The sequence below is a fragment of the Myodes glareolus genome, chromosome 27 (assembly GCF_982192425.1).
Source record: "Myodes glareolus chromosome 27, mMyoGla1.1, whole genome shotgun sequence".
Lineage (NCBI taxonomy): Eukaryota > Metazoa > Chordata > Mammalia > Rodentia > Cricetidae > Myodes > Myodes glareolus.
Genome location: NC_142052.1, coordinates 26375054 through 26389593, shown reverse-complemented (window position 1 = coordinate 26389593; position 14540 = coordinate 26375054). Strand labels below are relative to the sequence as shown.

Sequence of the window (14540 nt, the reverse complement as noted above, 5' to 3'; positions counted from 1 at the left end):
AAGAAAAATAGAGTTCCTACCCTTCACTCAACTCTCTTATGCCAACATATTTTCCTTTCTTCTCTTTTTCTTATATGTAACTTCTCCAAATACCTCCAATGTCATGTTTAAATTTCCAAATAACCACTCAGCTGCTCTTACAGGAATCATCAAACACGGAGCCAAAGATTATAAGCCCAAGTGGTGAGCAAAACCTAAACGGGTCCCTTGACATGACAGATTTGACACTGACTGCAGCAGTGTCCCCTGGATGTTGAGGCAATGCCCAAGATAAAATATTTATTTCCTTTAAGACATTTTCTTTAAGCTCCAGGGAGCCAGCTTGACCCACTTAAATGGACCAGACTCAAAACTGAATAAGTATCATTTAATTTTATTTTATTCCCCCCACCTCAAATTTTCCCTTTAATTTTTTTCCTCTTCTAACATGACTTGTTTCCCAGCTTCTCAAGACCCAGAGTGTGGGAGAATTATCTGTATTCTGTCAATTATGTATTTTAATAAAACGCTGATTGGCCAGGCAGGAAGTATAGGTGGGTCAACCAGACAGGAAGTAGAGGCAAGGCGATGAGAACAGGAATATTCTGGAAAGCAGGAAGCTCCCTCTGCCACTCCTGCGCAGACCACCAGAGAAGCAACATGTAACCTGCCCAGCTGAAAAAGGTACCAAGCCATATGGCTAACAGATCAGAATAATGGGTTAATATAAGCTGTGAGAGTTAACAAGAAGCCTGACCAAATGGGCCAATCAGCTTTATAACTTATAGAGATCTCTGTGTGATTGATTTTCCTTGGGACTTGCCGGCTGTGGGGTACCGGACGGGACAGAAACCCCAACAAGCCGGCCCTCATGTTACACTAGAGAGATGCGGTTTCAATCAGATATCACAGGACACCAGCGGACAGGACACGATCACCAGGATGCATCGGATACCCCGAACCCCTCAACGCCCATAAAGTCAGTAGGAAGCAGTTATGAGACACCGGGCTACGCCCCCATTCCCTACTCATTAAGACCCTCAACCCCCCAAATTTTTAGCAAATCAAAAAGCGTGGAATGTTATTCTCCTGGGGAACTACATTTCCCAGGAGGCCCCTGTGCACAGGCGCAGAGTACAGCATCGTCTGCCTGACTTGGAAGACTTCATTTCCCAGAAACACATGCACCCACAATGCAAAGCAAAAGCCCCCCCCCCCCCCCGCGCAGATGCAAACACAGCTTCTGATGCGTGTACGCTGGGGTGGCCTTTAAAAGGCAAAGCGTGGTACTTTTGCTCTCTCTTTCCTTCCTGTTTCCCACTTGCATGGTCCACCACACCTTTCCCTGTAATAAAGTTACACGTGGGTTCCTTTATACCTCGTGGTTTCTTTCATATTCCACAGAAAGAACATCAATACCCCAATTACTAAAGATGCTTAAACCTAAATTATAACCTCCCAACCCCAAATACCCACCAAGGAAAGACTTTTTCTACTGTTTTTTTCTTGAGACAGATTCTGTGCAGCCTTAACTGTACTGAATACTCAATGTAGATCAGGTTGCCCTCAAAATCAGAGATCTAGCTCCTCTGTCACCCAAGTCTTGGGATTAAAGGCACACACTACCATGTCCAGTCAGGAAGTCACTTTATGATCAGAACCAACATTATATCACATAATAAAAAAGCATCCTTGTGTTTGTTGCAGATCTTCAGAGTAAAAATTGAAAAGCATTAAGACAAATATTTTCAGAGCCTTGTTACAAGCTGTCAATGTGGCTATTATAGTTTAAAGTGGAGATCGGCCAGACCTGATGGCACTTCCAGGAGTCTGAGGTGGATGATTCCTGGTTGGAAGACTAAATGGGCTAAATATCAGGACCTTGTTCTTTGAAGAAACACAATCAAAAAACCAAAAAGACCAGTAGTATATGCAAGCAAACCTAGTGGTGGGGAGATACAGGCAAGATTGTTAGCAGTTACAGGCCAGCTTGGCCTACACGAGACACGTATCTAAAAAACTAACATCACTGAGTGTGAGTGCCCAAAAAGAAAGCAACACGATGTGTATTTCTGCCATCACTGAGGGGTCTGGGCAGGGCTCTGAATGTGATCCCTGTGGACTGTACTCTGCGAGGAGAGGAAAGGGAGTCCCACTGCTGTTTTACCTGTCTGGCTATCTTTGGGGCTAAACCTTTCTAGAGATTTCTATCTTAAATTTTTCATCCTTTGAATTACATGTGTCAATGTGATAGTTAATCCATTCTTTTAAATTACCGTACTACATCCTACTTTTATATTTGATTTCTATTGAAGGATTTTTAGCTCGGGGCTGAAGAGATGGTTCAGTGTTTAAGAGCACTGGCTACTCTTCCAGAGGACACAGGTTCAATTCCCAGTACCCACATGGAAGTTCGTTTCAGGGGATCTGACACTTTCACTGTCATACAAGTAGGCAAAATAGGCTGGGGGTGGTGGTGTACGCCTTTAATCCCTCACTCGGGAGGCAGAGGCAGGTGGATGTCTGTGAGTTCAAGGCCAGCCTGGTCTACAAGCATTAGTTCTAGGACAGGTTCCAAAGTTACAGAGAAACATTGTCTCAAAAAACCCCAAAACCACATGAAATAAAAATAAATAAATCATTAAAAAGAGAGAGAGGCTGGAGGATAGAAAATTCTGGCTTATTTTGGGCTACATAGTCAGACCCTATCACAATAAATAAAGAACAAAGATCTCATTTTTTAAAAAATGGAATTTTTAGCTCAACTTGCTGTTTTTAGCTTCTGATTGGGAGCTCAATAATCATTGATACTGTTTTCTACTTTATGTTGTTCAAATGACAGAGGACAAGAAAGAAGTATATAAGACAAAGGTTGTGTCCTGCCCACCCTAATGCTACAAAATGGGAGGCCTGACTTCCCACAACCATTAAGTCTCTGAAGACACACAACCACCTCAAAGACTACAGGTCTGAGAAAGAAAAGAAAAAAGACATCTGTACATTTTTCTTAACACGACTAAAAAATATTTTGGTAAGAAAAAAAGGTTTACTGTTGCGGGAATTCATTCAGCCAATAGTCTTTTAGGAACCAGTCCATTAGGGTGTGGTCTGAGGTATTATAAGCACAGACAAAAGCATGCTCAGGCCTTTTTTCCTTTCACCTGGTTGGTAATCTGTGGCCAGTTCACTCCAGTGCCCACACAGCAGAGGACACAGTGGCTCTTTTATTTCAAGTGATCCCCAATACACATTTGTTATCCTTTGTTATGTGTTCTTGTGGGCCTTCCTTTAATCATGCAACATTCTCCATCCACTGTGGCCAGATCACAGCTCCCACTACTCCCTGCCTCCCTGCCACCTGTCCTCATGCCTGTGGCTCAGCTCCCCTCCACTTCCCACCCCTGCGTGCTCTCCTGTGGCTGCCTCACTGCTCAAGTGCAGCTTTGTTATATATTTTACTATTAAAGTTAAAACCTTCCTTTTTATTTACACAGAAAAGGGGGAATGATGTGGGATGTCCTTCTACATATGTGTTGCTCTTATTGGCTAATGAAATAGAGCTGTTTTGGCCAATGGCTTAGCAGAGTAAAACCAGGTGGGAAATCAAAGCCAAGAAACAGAGAAAAAGAAGACGAAATCAGGTCAGACACCTGTCAGACACCAAGGAAACAAGACACATAGAAAATGAGATAAAGCCACAGCCACGTGGCAAAACATAAACTAATAGAAATGGTTAATTTAAGATATAAGAGCAAGCTAGAAATACATGTGAGCCATCGGTCAAACAGTGTTATAATTAATGTAGTTTCTGTGTGATTATTCAGGTCTGGGCAGTCAGGAAACAAAAGTGCAGTCCCATCTATAATTTGGCCCAGCCCATCTCCCCTTCTCCCCTGAAGAAAAGGAGGCAGCTCAGGAACCAGGTCCTTGGCACAAGTGTTCCTAATACTTCAATGTGTGGGTGAGAGAGGTGATGGTTTGTTTCTCTTGCAAGTAGAATCTCAGACCTACTTCTCTTTTAACTCTTCCTCCCTTTGCAATGGAGGAAGGCTCGGAGCTATACTGGGGTCCTGAACACCCAGTGCAGTTGCTAGCCAGCTAATAAAGATTTTATTTTGACTTAAACTCATGTCTGAGTAGCCTTCTCTAGTGGGTACTTCACAAACTTCCTGGAGGCCCCAGGGAGATCCCCGGATACCAGATCCCGACAGTGGAGGTCTCAGAGGCCATCAGAGTGGGGAAAGAGTTCAGGGGTCAAAGAGCTCCTAGGGGGTGTGCAACCCCGGTTCCAGGACTCCCTCTGATCAATTGCTGCCTAATGCTTTGAGGATTCTGACACCTCTGCAAGTAAGTCTGGTCAAAGCGTCTTCTGGGGGAGGTGTCAGACTGCCCAGAAGAATTAGGAACACGAAGAGAAGCTAGATGCAACCATTGGTCCAGTGTCCTGGATGCGTGTAAGACCTCAGTGGACTCCCCTGCTCTTTTCAGGTATATGAATGTATAGTGGCTTACCCTAGCTATTGTCTCTGTGTTTCTGTCAGTTCTCTTGGTTGGAGAAACAGGTATAAAATGTATAAAATGGAAGTGGGAATGAGCCATCCCAGAACTAAAGTCACCCAATGCTGCCCCTAGAACAAATTACCACAAGTCACAAACAGCGCTGCACCATGCCCTCCAACCTCCCCACCCCCGCTTCTGACAGGCTGAAAAAAGACTGCCCCATCTAATAATGGGTGTCACTGCCCAGAGACAGGAACCTATAAAGAAGTCAGTGGCCAATCTGTCCAAAAAACTTGATCCTGATTCTTCTGACTTGTTTCTAGCTGACTTGTTTGTGGATAGTTGCCATTACAACCATGTTAAAAAAATATATAAAAAATAGACTCTGGGTCAGGAACCATTCCTAAGCTCCCCATACTCCGGAGTGGTCTTCCTGAGGAGAACCCCTGAGACTTTGATGTCCAACATCCAAATGATGATCAGGACTTCTGGAGCAACCCTGTATTGGACTTTGTAAAACTTCAGTCATTAACCCTAGCCAGCCTGCTGCCTTACACACAGCAGTAAGAGAGCATGAGCAGGGCTCCGGGAGGCCTCCAGGAGGGGAGGGGCTTCTCGCAGAATCCCCCACGCCACGCCCCTGGAGGGCGGGACTTACGTGTCCCACGCCCCTGGGGACAGGTGACAGCAGGAAGACAGCTTCCATTGCCTAGGAGGCCCTAACCACAGCAGGCCAAGGAAGCAGGCCCAGGGCCACCTGACGAGTTTATGGCAGTGACCCACCCAGACTTCAGGCCCCCACCTCCTAGCAAGCATCCCTCCCGTGCCCGGCGTGTACCTGACACGCTGAAGCGTGGAACCCGCATAGCCTGCGCGGTTGGAGACCTGCAGTGCGCGCTCCCCGAGCTCAGCCGCCTTCCCGCGCAGTCAAACAAGTACACGGTCCTGCAGCCGTCGACGCCTCCTTCCCTCCCAGACCCCTCCAAGAGGCCTCCGGGATCGCTGGCGCCCGTCACTGCCATATTGCGGTGAGCACCCCACGGCCCTCCCTAGGGAGCACTTCGCGGCGTCGCCCACTCCGCGCGTGCCCTCGGCTCCAGCTGCAGTGACTAGGGGTCTAGGCCGGCCGCGCAGCACCTCCTCGGCTGCGGCCTGGAAGCTACCCGGGAACCGATTCAAACGCTCTCTTGGCCGGGGTGCCACGCGTCACTTCCGCGACCCGCGGAGGCAGGGATGCTCAGCTCGCGCCTCGGAGTTTGCAGGCTGGGTCCTCCACCACCCACGAGAGCCTGGCTTCCTGACCCGAGGGCAGGCCGCCACGGCGCAGGATGAAGACAGAGATGGGCGTGGCTGGCGAGTCCCGCAGGCCACGGGGCGGGGCGGGGCGGGGCGGGGCGGGGTTCCCCGCGGTTCCCCAGGCTATGGGAGTCCCCTCCGCCCTGGGGTGGGGGTGGGGGGACCATTGACAGCGGGAAGCCTCCTCCCAGCGCCTCTAGGCTTCTGACCACCTACTCCCACAACTGGCTCTATTGTGCTGTCCTTGGGTTCTCTCACCTTTCTTAGTCAACGCACTAGTGGAAGTTTTAGCCTAGCAACTAGGTAAGAGAAAGAAAGGCCACATAAATAGAAAAAGTCACATTACCTGTTTTGTAAAATAAGTAAATAAAGACTACTAAATGTGATAAATTCAGTAATGTTGCAGGGTATAAAACTAACGTGTAAACATCAGTAGCATTTTTCATTACAGTAACAAAAATTAAGAGTAATTGTGAAAATAATCCAATTCACAGTAACTGCGAAGAAAAGAGAGAGGGAGGGAGAGAAATGGGGAGTGAAGGACGGAAGGGGAAGAAAGGAGAGAGCAGTGGGGAAGAGAGGAGAATCTAAAAGTCTAGGCGTAAGTTTAACTGAAGACGTGCAGTACAAATTAACACGCGTGGAAGAAACTGAAGGAGGCAGGTACACAGAAACCTACACAGAGTTCCCTCATGTAGAAGAATTTATATCGATTTTTTTTTAAAAAAAACCTGTATTACTCAAAGTAATTTTGTTTTAATGCAACCCCATTAAAGTACCAAGGACATTGTTCATAGAACTAGAGGAAAAAATTCTGAACGGCATATTGAAGCACAAGAGTTGCCCAAGCAATATTTTTTTTAAGAATTTTCTTTTCACTGATGTGTGTTCGTGTCTGTGGGTGCCTGAATTGAGCAGAAGAAGGTACTAGGTCCCAGGAGCTGGAATTACAGGTTATTCAGAGTCCTGAGATGTGGGTAGCAGAAACTGAACTCAGGTACTCTGCAAGTATCCCGGCCAGCGGGATGCAAACGGGGGTCCCTGATAAACCTAGTGGAGAGGAAAGAAAGGAGACAAGAGACACGAGAAATGACGGCAAGACAGGATTTCTGATCAAGCCGTCTCAGTTTATTTCCTTAGAAGCTGTTATATAGCAAACGGGCAAAAGGGGGAAGGGAAGGGTGTCAGGAAACTCAGGTCTGCTGGAATTCAGGTCCGGAGGCATCCCCAGCTGATAGGTGAATACTGAGGGTCTGTGATTATTGACTAACAAAGGAAAATGCTAATGAGTTTCCAGAACCTGGTTCCTGCAGGTCTCTGCTGGGAGATAAGACACCAGGTTGATTTTCTAGACCCTGCGGCGGGAGGGGGGGAGGGGGAGAGGTAAATATTTTTCTTAACCTGTGAGCTTAAGATGGCTGTAAACAAAATGCAGGTCTCAAAAATACAGGTCTTTGCTTCCGGCATGCAGGAGCAGCAAGAATGTTTAACTGTGGAGCCATCTCTCCGGGCCTGTGAGCTCCAGAAAAGGGTGAAACTTGAAGTCATTATAACGCCTCATTTTGAGCAGTGCTAAGATCTGTAGCCACAAAGCAGCGGGACACTGACATTAAAAAAAAAAAAAAGTTCCCCAAAATAAATCTAACCATCTATAGCCAAACATTTCTTGATAAAAGGCACCAAAAACCTATATGGGAAAAATAACCATCTTCAATAAACAGTGCTAACAAAACTGGATATCCATGAGAAAAACGGAACTTTGACCCTTATCTGTAAGGCTGTGCAAAAATCAATGTGGGCCAAATATCTAAACGCAAGGCTTAAAACATGGGCGAGATACTTCAAGATACTGGCACAGACAATGGATTAAAGTGTGGCCTGAAATGTACGGGAAGCAAAAGTGAAGGCGTGATTATAGGAAATCAAAAAAGCATCCCAAAGCAGACAGACAGATGGGAAGAAATGTCTGCCAATCACTCACAGGATCAATGATAATATAAGCTCCTCAAACAAAACAAAAATAACCCAAGGTAAAACAACAAGGGGAGGGCAAATGATCTGAATAGACACGTTTCAAAATAAATGCAAATGGTCAGAAAATCTATTTTACAGTGATTAGTGCCACTAGCAACCAGGAGAAAGTGAATACAAACTGCAATACGAGATGTCAGTCCAGTTACAATACCTAGAACACCTCCCCAAATTAGTTACAGAAAAATCAGTGCTTCCAATGAAGTGGAGAAAATAGGAATTCCATACATTGTTGGCGAATATACAGATTTGCATAGCCAGTAAGGACCCGTGGAGCAAGATCCCTTTTCAGCTTCCTCCACCCAACACTACAATCCAACCCACCCATCACTAGCCTGGTATCTCCCTCACTGGCCTTCCCTGTCTTGACTCCGCACTTCTCAGTTATAGCCCCGCCCCAAGCAGAGTTGGAGAAGTGGTAAGCATACCTGTCTGTTGACCTCGCCTCCACAGGTTGGCTCTGCTCACCCCACCCTGTAGGCTGGTTGGATGCTCAAGCCTGGCTTGCTCAAGTGGGTGTGGCCTATGGAAATTAGGACGGAGTCTACCGATAGGGAAGTGGATCTGGAAGCAGGGAGCACACAGAGGGGGCAGGTCGGTCTGGGGGCGGGCGTAGCAATGGGAGTAAGGGACAGCGTGAGGGGCGGGTCTGGAGCTGGCTTCCCCCTCCCCCCCACCACCATACCTTTCAGTGGCGGTTGGATAGGGGCAGTCTTCTCTAGACGTTGTCCATGTAGAAGCTCTTGATTTCCTGGAGACAGGGATGCTGGGAACTCGGCGGTTATGGCGGTTGAGAAGCCTGGGGACTGGACTCCTGACCGGGGAGTTTGGGTTCCAGGATGAAAGATGGATGGAAGGTGGATGGAAGGACCAGGACGGCCTCCTGAATTTCAGTGAGGATCTGAGCTACTGGACCATGGTAACCCCATTCCTGGTACCAACAGCCACTTGCCAGGAAGGCTGGAGCTAATGGTTAATTCCCTCCCCTTAGATTTCCACATTTTGTTGAGAATAGTTTCCCTGTTACCGTATCAGTAACGGAGGAGGCTGAAATTGATAGCAGCGTGCACAAACGCTTTGACCAGTAAGGGCGATAATGAATTTGCTCTCGGCCCAGGGCGAATGGGGAGAAATCCATGTGAAATTTCGTTTGATCTAACTGCCTCACCAACTCTTTGAGGGAAGTATTAGTTTTCACTGTGCGGGTGAAAAGATGAGGGCTTAGGGAAGCAGCTTCCCCACCGCTCTGCAGGAGGAGCCGAACCAAACCATGCGCTCAGGGTTTGTAGAGAAGACTTGGTGGTTAAGAACACAGTTCCCAGCAGCTCCTAACTATAACTCCAGTTCCAAGGGACCTGATGCCTTCTTCTTGCTTCCCCGGACACCAGGCAGGCAACACACACACACACACACACACACACACACACACACACGTCTTGAAAAACGTCTTAAGGTAAGCTGAAGCCATAATGCCGCTCCCAAACCCAGTGTTTTCTTCTTAAAATTCTACAGAGCCAGCTCCCAATTTTAGCAATATGCCAAGTTTTATTTTTTTAAGCCCAATACGGACTGACTGATTTCAGTAATCAGTTTCACTGTTGGGCCTTCCACTAGTATAGATTAATTTCTCTGATTCTTAAGTGATATTTTCAATCTACAAGAAAGATGGTATCCCTTAAAAGGTCAAGGGGAGCTGGTTAGTAACCAACACAGACAAAACTCCCCAAATAGAAGGTGGATTGGGGGTGAATTGTATGAGACGTTCAACAACTTACCTTTTCAACTAAGACTTCTCCGATTGTCCGTGGTAAAGCCTTGCTTTTACCTTCCTATCTGCTGTAGATTAATAATTTTGCAAAATATTCTAAAAATGTAGGCTTTCATGCCTGGAACTTTTTTCTCCCCAGATCAGTAACAGAGTACCTGGGAATTCTGATTATAGGCAAAACTCTAGATACCCACTCTAATGAAGTACAAAAGTTATCATCAATGCTACAGGTTTATAATGCAGTATATTTTAAGCCCTTGGGTTGTTCAGAGGTAATGCAGTCTCCTTTCTAGTTGTGTCTTGGTAGCCCCAGTCCTGACTACAAGTCCCAAACTAGCCCCTTAGTTAGAATTAATGCTGGCACACATCCCTTCCGATGACTAAAGGAGCAGTCAGTGTGGGTGTGATGCTAGAACGTAGCCTTTGCTTTGCAACAGCTGTCTGCTCTGATAGATACTGACAGACACTTGCCTGGGAAGTTAATATCAAAGCGTATTGACTCAGGTACTGGCACCATGCACACCCTACTCCCCACCCCCTTCCAGTCTCCGTCCTGGGGATCAGGCTGCCTGCAGGCTTGTGCTGTTAACCTCGCCCCATCCTCTGGAGTTTGAGACTCTGACTCTGCAGACACTGCATGCAGTTTTGTCTCTGGGACTCTCCTCGGAGCCCCTGGAATGCTGTGAACAATATAAAATGGCCTTAGTGTCTAGGAACCCTCAGTGTCACCTTGACCCCCCTCTCCTCCCAGCCAAACCCCAACAGCTTGCAAAAACCAGCAGGTGGTGAACAAAAAAGCAATGATTATGTGGTTTTGGCCCGTGTCTGGGACTTCAGCTCCCGCAAAGAGCCATTTTCCTTGTTTTCTGGAGTGCCCAGGAAGACAGTGAAGGTCTCCAGGCACTGGCATTACCTTCCCCCATCAGAAATGACATCTCCCGTGGAGTGTCACAGGATTGATCTTGAAGACACGCCCTTTGTTTAGTAGCATCTGGGATGTTTTGTGGTAGATGCTCGCTTTGAAAGTGAAAGGCCGTTTCTTTGACATTTATCCACAGCACAGTGTGGCAGTCTGGGGCGAGATTGTCTCAGGTGCACAGAGACCAGGTCATGCTGGGTTGCTGGTCTTTCTCAGCACCTGCATTTGCCTGAGTCCACAGCATGGGCCTTGACAGAGGTTGTGACAGTTTCCCTAGGCCTGGTGATGAAGGCCATATGAAGGACATGGGCAGAAGGGTTTCAGGTGGAGGGACGAGAATTTGCAGACCTTCTCCAGGGCTGTACTGTTTAGATTCTGTCAAACGGACACAAACTCGAGTCACCTGGGAAGTTGGAACTTCAGTTGAGGAATTGCCTCCATCAGACTGGTCTGTGGGCATGTCTGTCAGGCATTTTCTTGGTTAATGATGGATGAGAAAGAGCCCAGCTCACTGTCGTTCCTGGGGAGGTGGTTCTGGGTTGTATAAGAAAGCAGGCTGAGCAAGCCATGGGGAGCAAGCCAGTGAGCAGCATCCCTCCATGGCCCCCTTCTTCAGGTCTCTCTTTGGTTTCCTGGCCTGCTTGAGTTCCTTGCTTCCTCCGATGGTAAACTGTAACCTGTAAGCCAAAGCAACCACTTCTTTTTAGGGTTGTTTTTTTGGTCATGGTGTTTATCACTGGAACATAAACTCAATTTGTTCAATTAGTTTTTTTGTTTTTTCTTCTTCTTTCTTTTAGAAAGCCTCTGTTCCCTTGGGCATGCGTTTATTTCATCATAAGTTGGAATTTCTGCTTCTGGCAAATGCATTTCTATTGTGGCATCCCGAGTGAGCCAGGCATAGCAGAAGGTTGAGGCTCTGTAACATGAGGGCCGGCTTGTTGGGGTATCTGTCCTGCCCAGTCCCCCACAGTTGGCAAATCCCAAAGAGAAATCACACACAGGACTCCATAAGGTTATAAACTGATTGGCCCATTAGGTCAGGCTAATTATTAGCTCTTATAACTTATGCTACCCATTATCTTTATCTACATTAGCACATGGCTCAGTACCTTTTCCAGTGGGGCAGCTTACATCTTTCCTCTCCAATGGTCTGCGCAGGACTGGCTGAGGGAGCTTTCTCCTCCCTAGCCTTATCCTATTCTCATTGCCCCGCCTCTACTTCCTGTCTGGTTGACCCGCCTATACTTCCTGCCTGGCCAATCAGCGTTTTATTAAAATACATGATTGACAGAATACAAACAATTCTCCCACATCAAGGCTCCCTTGAACACAGCTCACTGGTACTTTTGTTTCTTTGTGTGTCTGTTGCTACTTGACTTTATTTACATCTTCAATGATCTGCAGGACATTTTCCTGGACACCTAAGGAGGCCGCTACCACACCTCCTCTGTGAAAGCATGGTCCGCTTTGGAGAGCTCAGTCTTCTTGCGTCTGCGAGGCTTGCCAGAGTGGGAAGGCAGACGATCTCCCAGAAGAATTTGAGCAGCTTCTGAAATGCCTTCTGATTTGGTGAGTCTTGAGTCTCATGTGTTAAGAGACACTCAGGCCACAGAGGGCACTGACTGCAGGCCTCTCAGCAGTGCTAACCTTTGCCAAACAGAAGCCACTTTATACAGGAAGAATGTAGAACACAAACTGAAAGGCTCTCTCCTCGCATATCCCCACTCTGATTTTCTGCTTTTGTTTTTTTAGGGAAGTATTTTCCTGGAACTTGCCCTCGTGGGAGTGAACCCTGGCATGCTTAAAGATCATCTGATTTTCTGACTCACTCTCCCAGTGGCCTTTACCAAGGCTCCACTGAACACTCAATACGCACAGGAGCAGACCGTGGCTTGGCTTGCTCTGTCTTTATAACGGTAACATGATTTCCTGTTGATTGTAAGGCACCTCTCCAGCGTCACCACCCACCTGGGAAGGTATCTTGAGAATCACATTCATAGAAGTAGTCAGACGTCCTTCTCCAGCCGTGTGAAGTTTCAGTTCTCTCACAGGCTGACCACTTCCTGTCTTCTTACACTGTTCTTCCGGTTATATCATGTAAGGGTTTTTCTGGGCTTCAAAATTCATTCTTGTCTTAGGTGATTTATGGCTGGCAGTCATGAGTTCCTTCTTAGAGTATGTTGAAGGTGTGATTTTAGATACATTTAGAGACTACATAAGGGACATTGGCCAAAAAATGTGTGATGTCCTATTTTTTTTCCAAATGCCTTAATAGGTTGTGTATCCAGGAGGGAAATATAATCATTCTAAATTCATTCACATTGTCACTACCTATAATATGACACTTGGAATCCCAAATGTTATATACTGCATGTTGTTGGAACACTGTCACAGAAGCATGCTCCCCTTTGAACCTTTTCTGAAGTCTTCAGCTGGAGAATTTGAGGCCTGCCTGACACACGGGGAAGGGGCTCAGAAAGCTGCGACTTCTTCAGCAGTTACACTGGACACTTCCATTTCCATTGCTAGGAAATACTTTTGTCTGTGTGTCTCTGTGTGCACACATGCTCACATGTGTGTTGTCGCCTTAGGCCAGAGGTTGACATTAGGCGTCTTCCACATTTTAAATCTTTTTTGACAAGTTCTTCTGTGTTTCATTAAACCTGGTACTCACTGATTGGCTAGGTCAGCTAGCCAGTGAGTTCTGATGACCCACTCGTATCTTCCTACTGCCAACTCCAGGGTCACAGGGCTGTAGGAGCACACTCATTGTCAGGCAGGTGCTAGGACTCACACTCAGGTGGTTCCACACTCACCCATCTCGAGCCTCAGAAACTATCGACTGTCCTTCATGACAGTCGTCTATGGAGCTTCATGTTTACTGAGCAGTTTTTTTCCCAAGCTCATTGAGACTCGGGAACTTAAAGGGATACCGGGTTAGACCCAGGAAGTAGCACAGAAGTCTTGGGAAGCTCCTGAAATTGACCAGCCACACAGAGTTCTCCCTTTCTGAGCTCTTATGACTGTGGGCAACTCACACAAGCCCAAGGTGCCTTAGACAGACTCTGGCCTGGAGACACCTGCAAGTCATAGAGAAAGCTTCAAGGTTCCAGCTTTAGTGAACCCCCAGCCATACTGGGGTGGGCTTTCAGTGACATCCCCACTCCTGTAACTTATTCCCCATACTCAAGCATGGAACCCTAATACACTAATTCATCCATCAAGTCTGGTGTATGTTTGTTGAATATCGTTCAAATTCCCTTCCTCCCAGTAGGGGTGTGTCCAGTGTTCAAGAAGGAAGGATGGGCCCTGGCTGGGCCTCTTCTCCATTGGCTCTCCATTCTTGAATGCCCTGCCTTGAATCAGCTCCAGTCTGATCCTCACTGGTTGAGCATCGGTGAGAAGTTAAAGGCCACCATGCATGGAAGGACACATCACAGTGCTTTCTTTTCCTTTTTCTTTTTTTTTTTAACAATCCTAAGTAATTATTTATTGACGTGTACCTAATATAGCAAGACTGTTTCCAAAGTTGGATAAAAAACTTACAGAAATGGTGTCTTTTTTGCCTGATAGAATTGAATATAATTTTCTTTCTTCTTTAAAAAGTAAACAAACTATCTGTTTTCATTTTGCATACCAATCCCAGTTCCCACTCCCTCCCCTCCTTCCATTCCCTCCACCTATCCCAGCACCCCACTCCCCATCCCAGTACTTCCTTTTGGTTAGCACCAGACAGACTATTGGTGCTGAAAGCACGGGGTACAGGGTTCTTAAAGATCAAAGACCACACAGACCACAGTGCCATCAGGTATAGAAAAGGGACAGAGGAACCTTGTAGCATCTATTTTAGCAGGACATAATTTCAGACACAACATGACAATTTATTATTTACACCATTTCTGCTTATTTTTATGTTGGGTTTGCATAAACAGTTATTTTGGTTAGTACATCTGGACAGGGTCTTAGGCAATCCCAGGTGAGTTGCCAAGGTATACGTGCAGGGCTGAGGACAGGGTTGAGGAGTTTCTAAGCAGACACATAATGGAG

At 46.6% G+C, this 14540-nt stretch overlaps 2 long non-coding RNA genes across 8 annotated transcripts in view; one reads left to right on the top strand and one right to left on the bottom strand.

Annotated features, from left to right (window-relative positions):
- The window catches only part of LOC125401237 (uncharacterized), a 49770-nt gene extending 41299 nt beyond the window's left edge, over positions 1–8471 (bottom strand). For 4 of the 7 annotated variants that reach the window (XR_015736867.1, XR_015736868.1, XR_015736869.1 and 1 more), the window contains exon 1: positions 8235–8471. This is a non-coding gene — a long non-coding RNA (uncharacterized LOC125401237). Of the gene's footprint in view, positions 1–5317; positions 5825–8234 lie in introns of those variants that run through there. The other 3 variants (XR_015736866.1, XR_015736864.1, XR_015736865.1) reach the window with 3 other exon arrangements.
- Positions 8472–8499: 28 nt separating this feature from the next.
- On the top strand, positions 8500–13717 carry LOC125401230 (uncharacterized). Its single transcript, XR_007232275.3, has 3 exons — positions 8500–8725; positions 11898–12062; positions 12246–13717. It is a non-coding gene; the product is annotated as an uncharacterized LOC125401230 (long non-coding RNA).
- Positions 13718–14540: the final 823 nt, after the last annotated feature.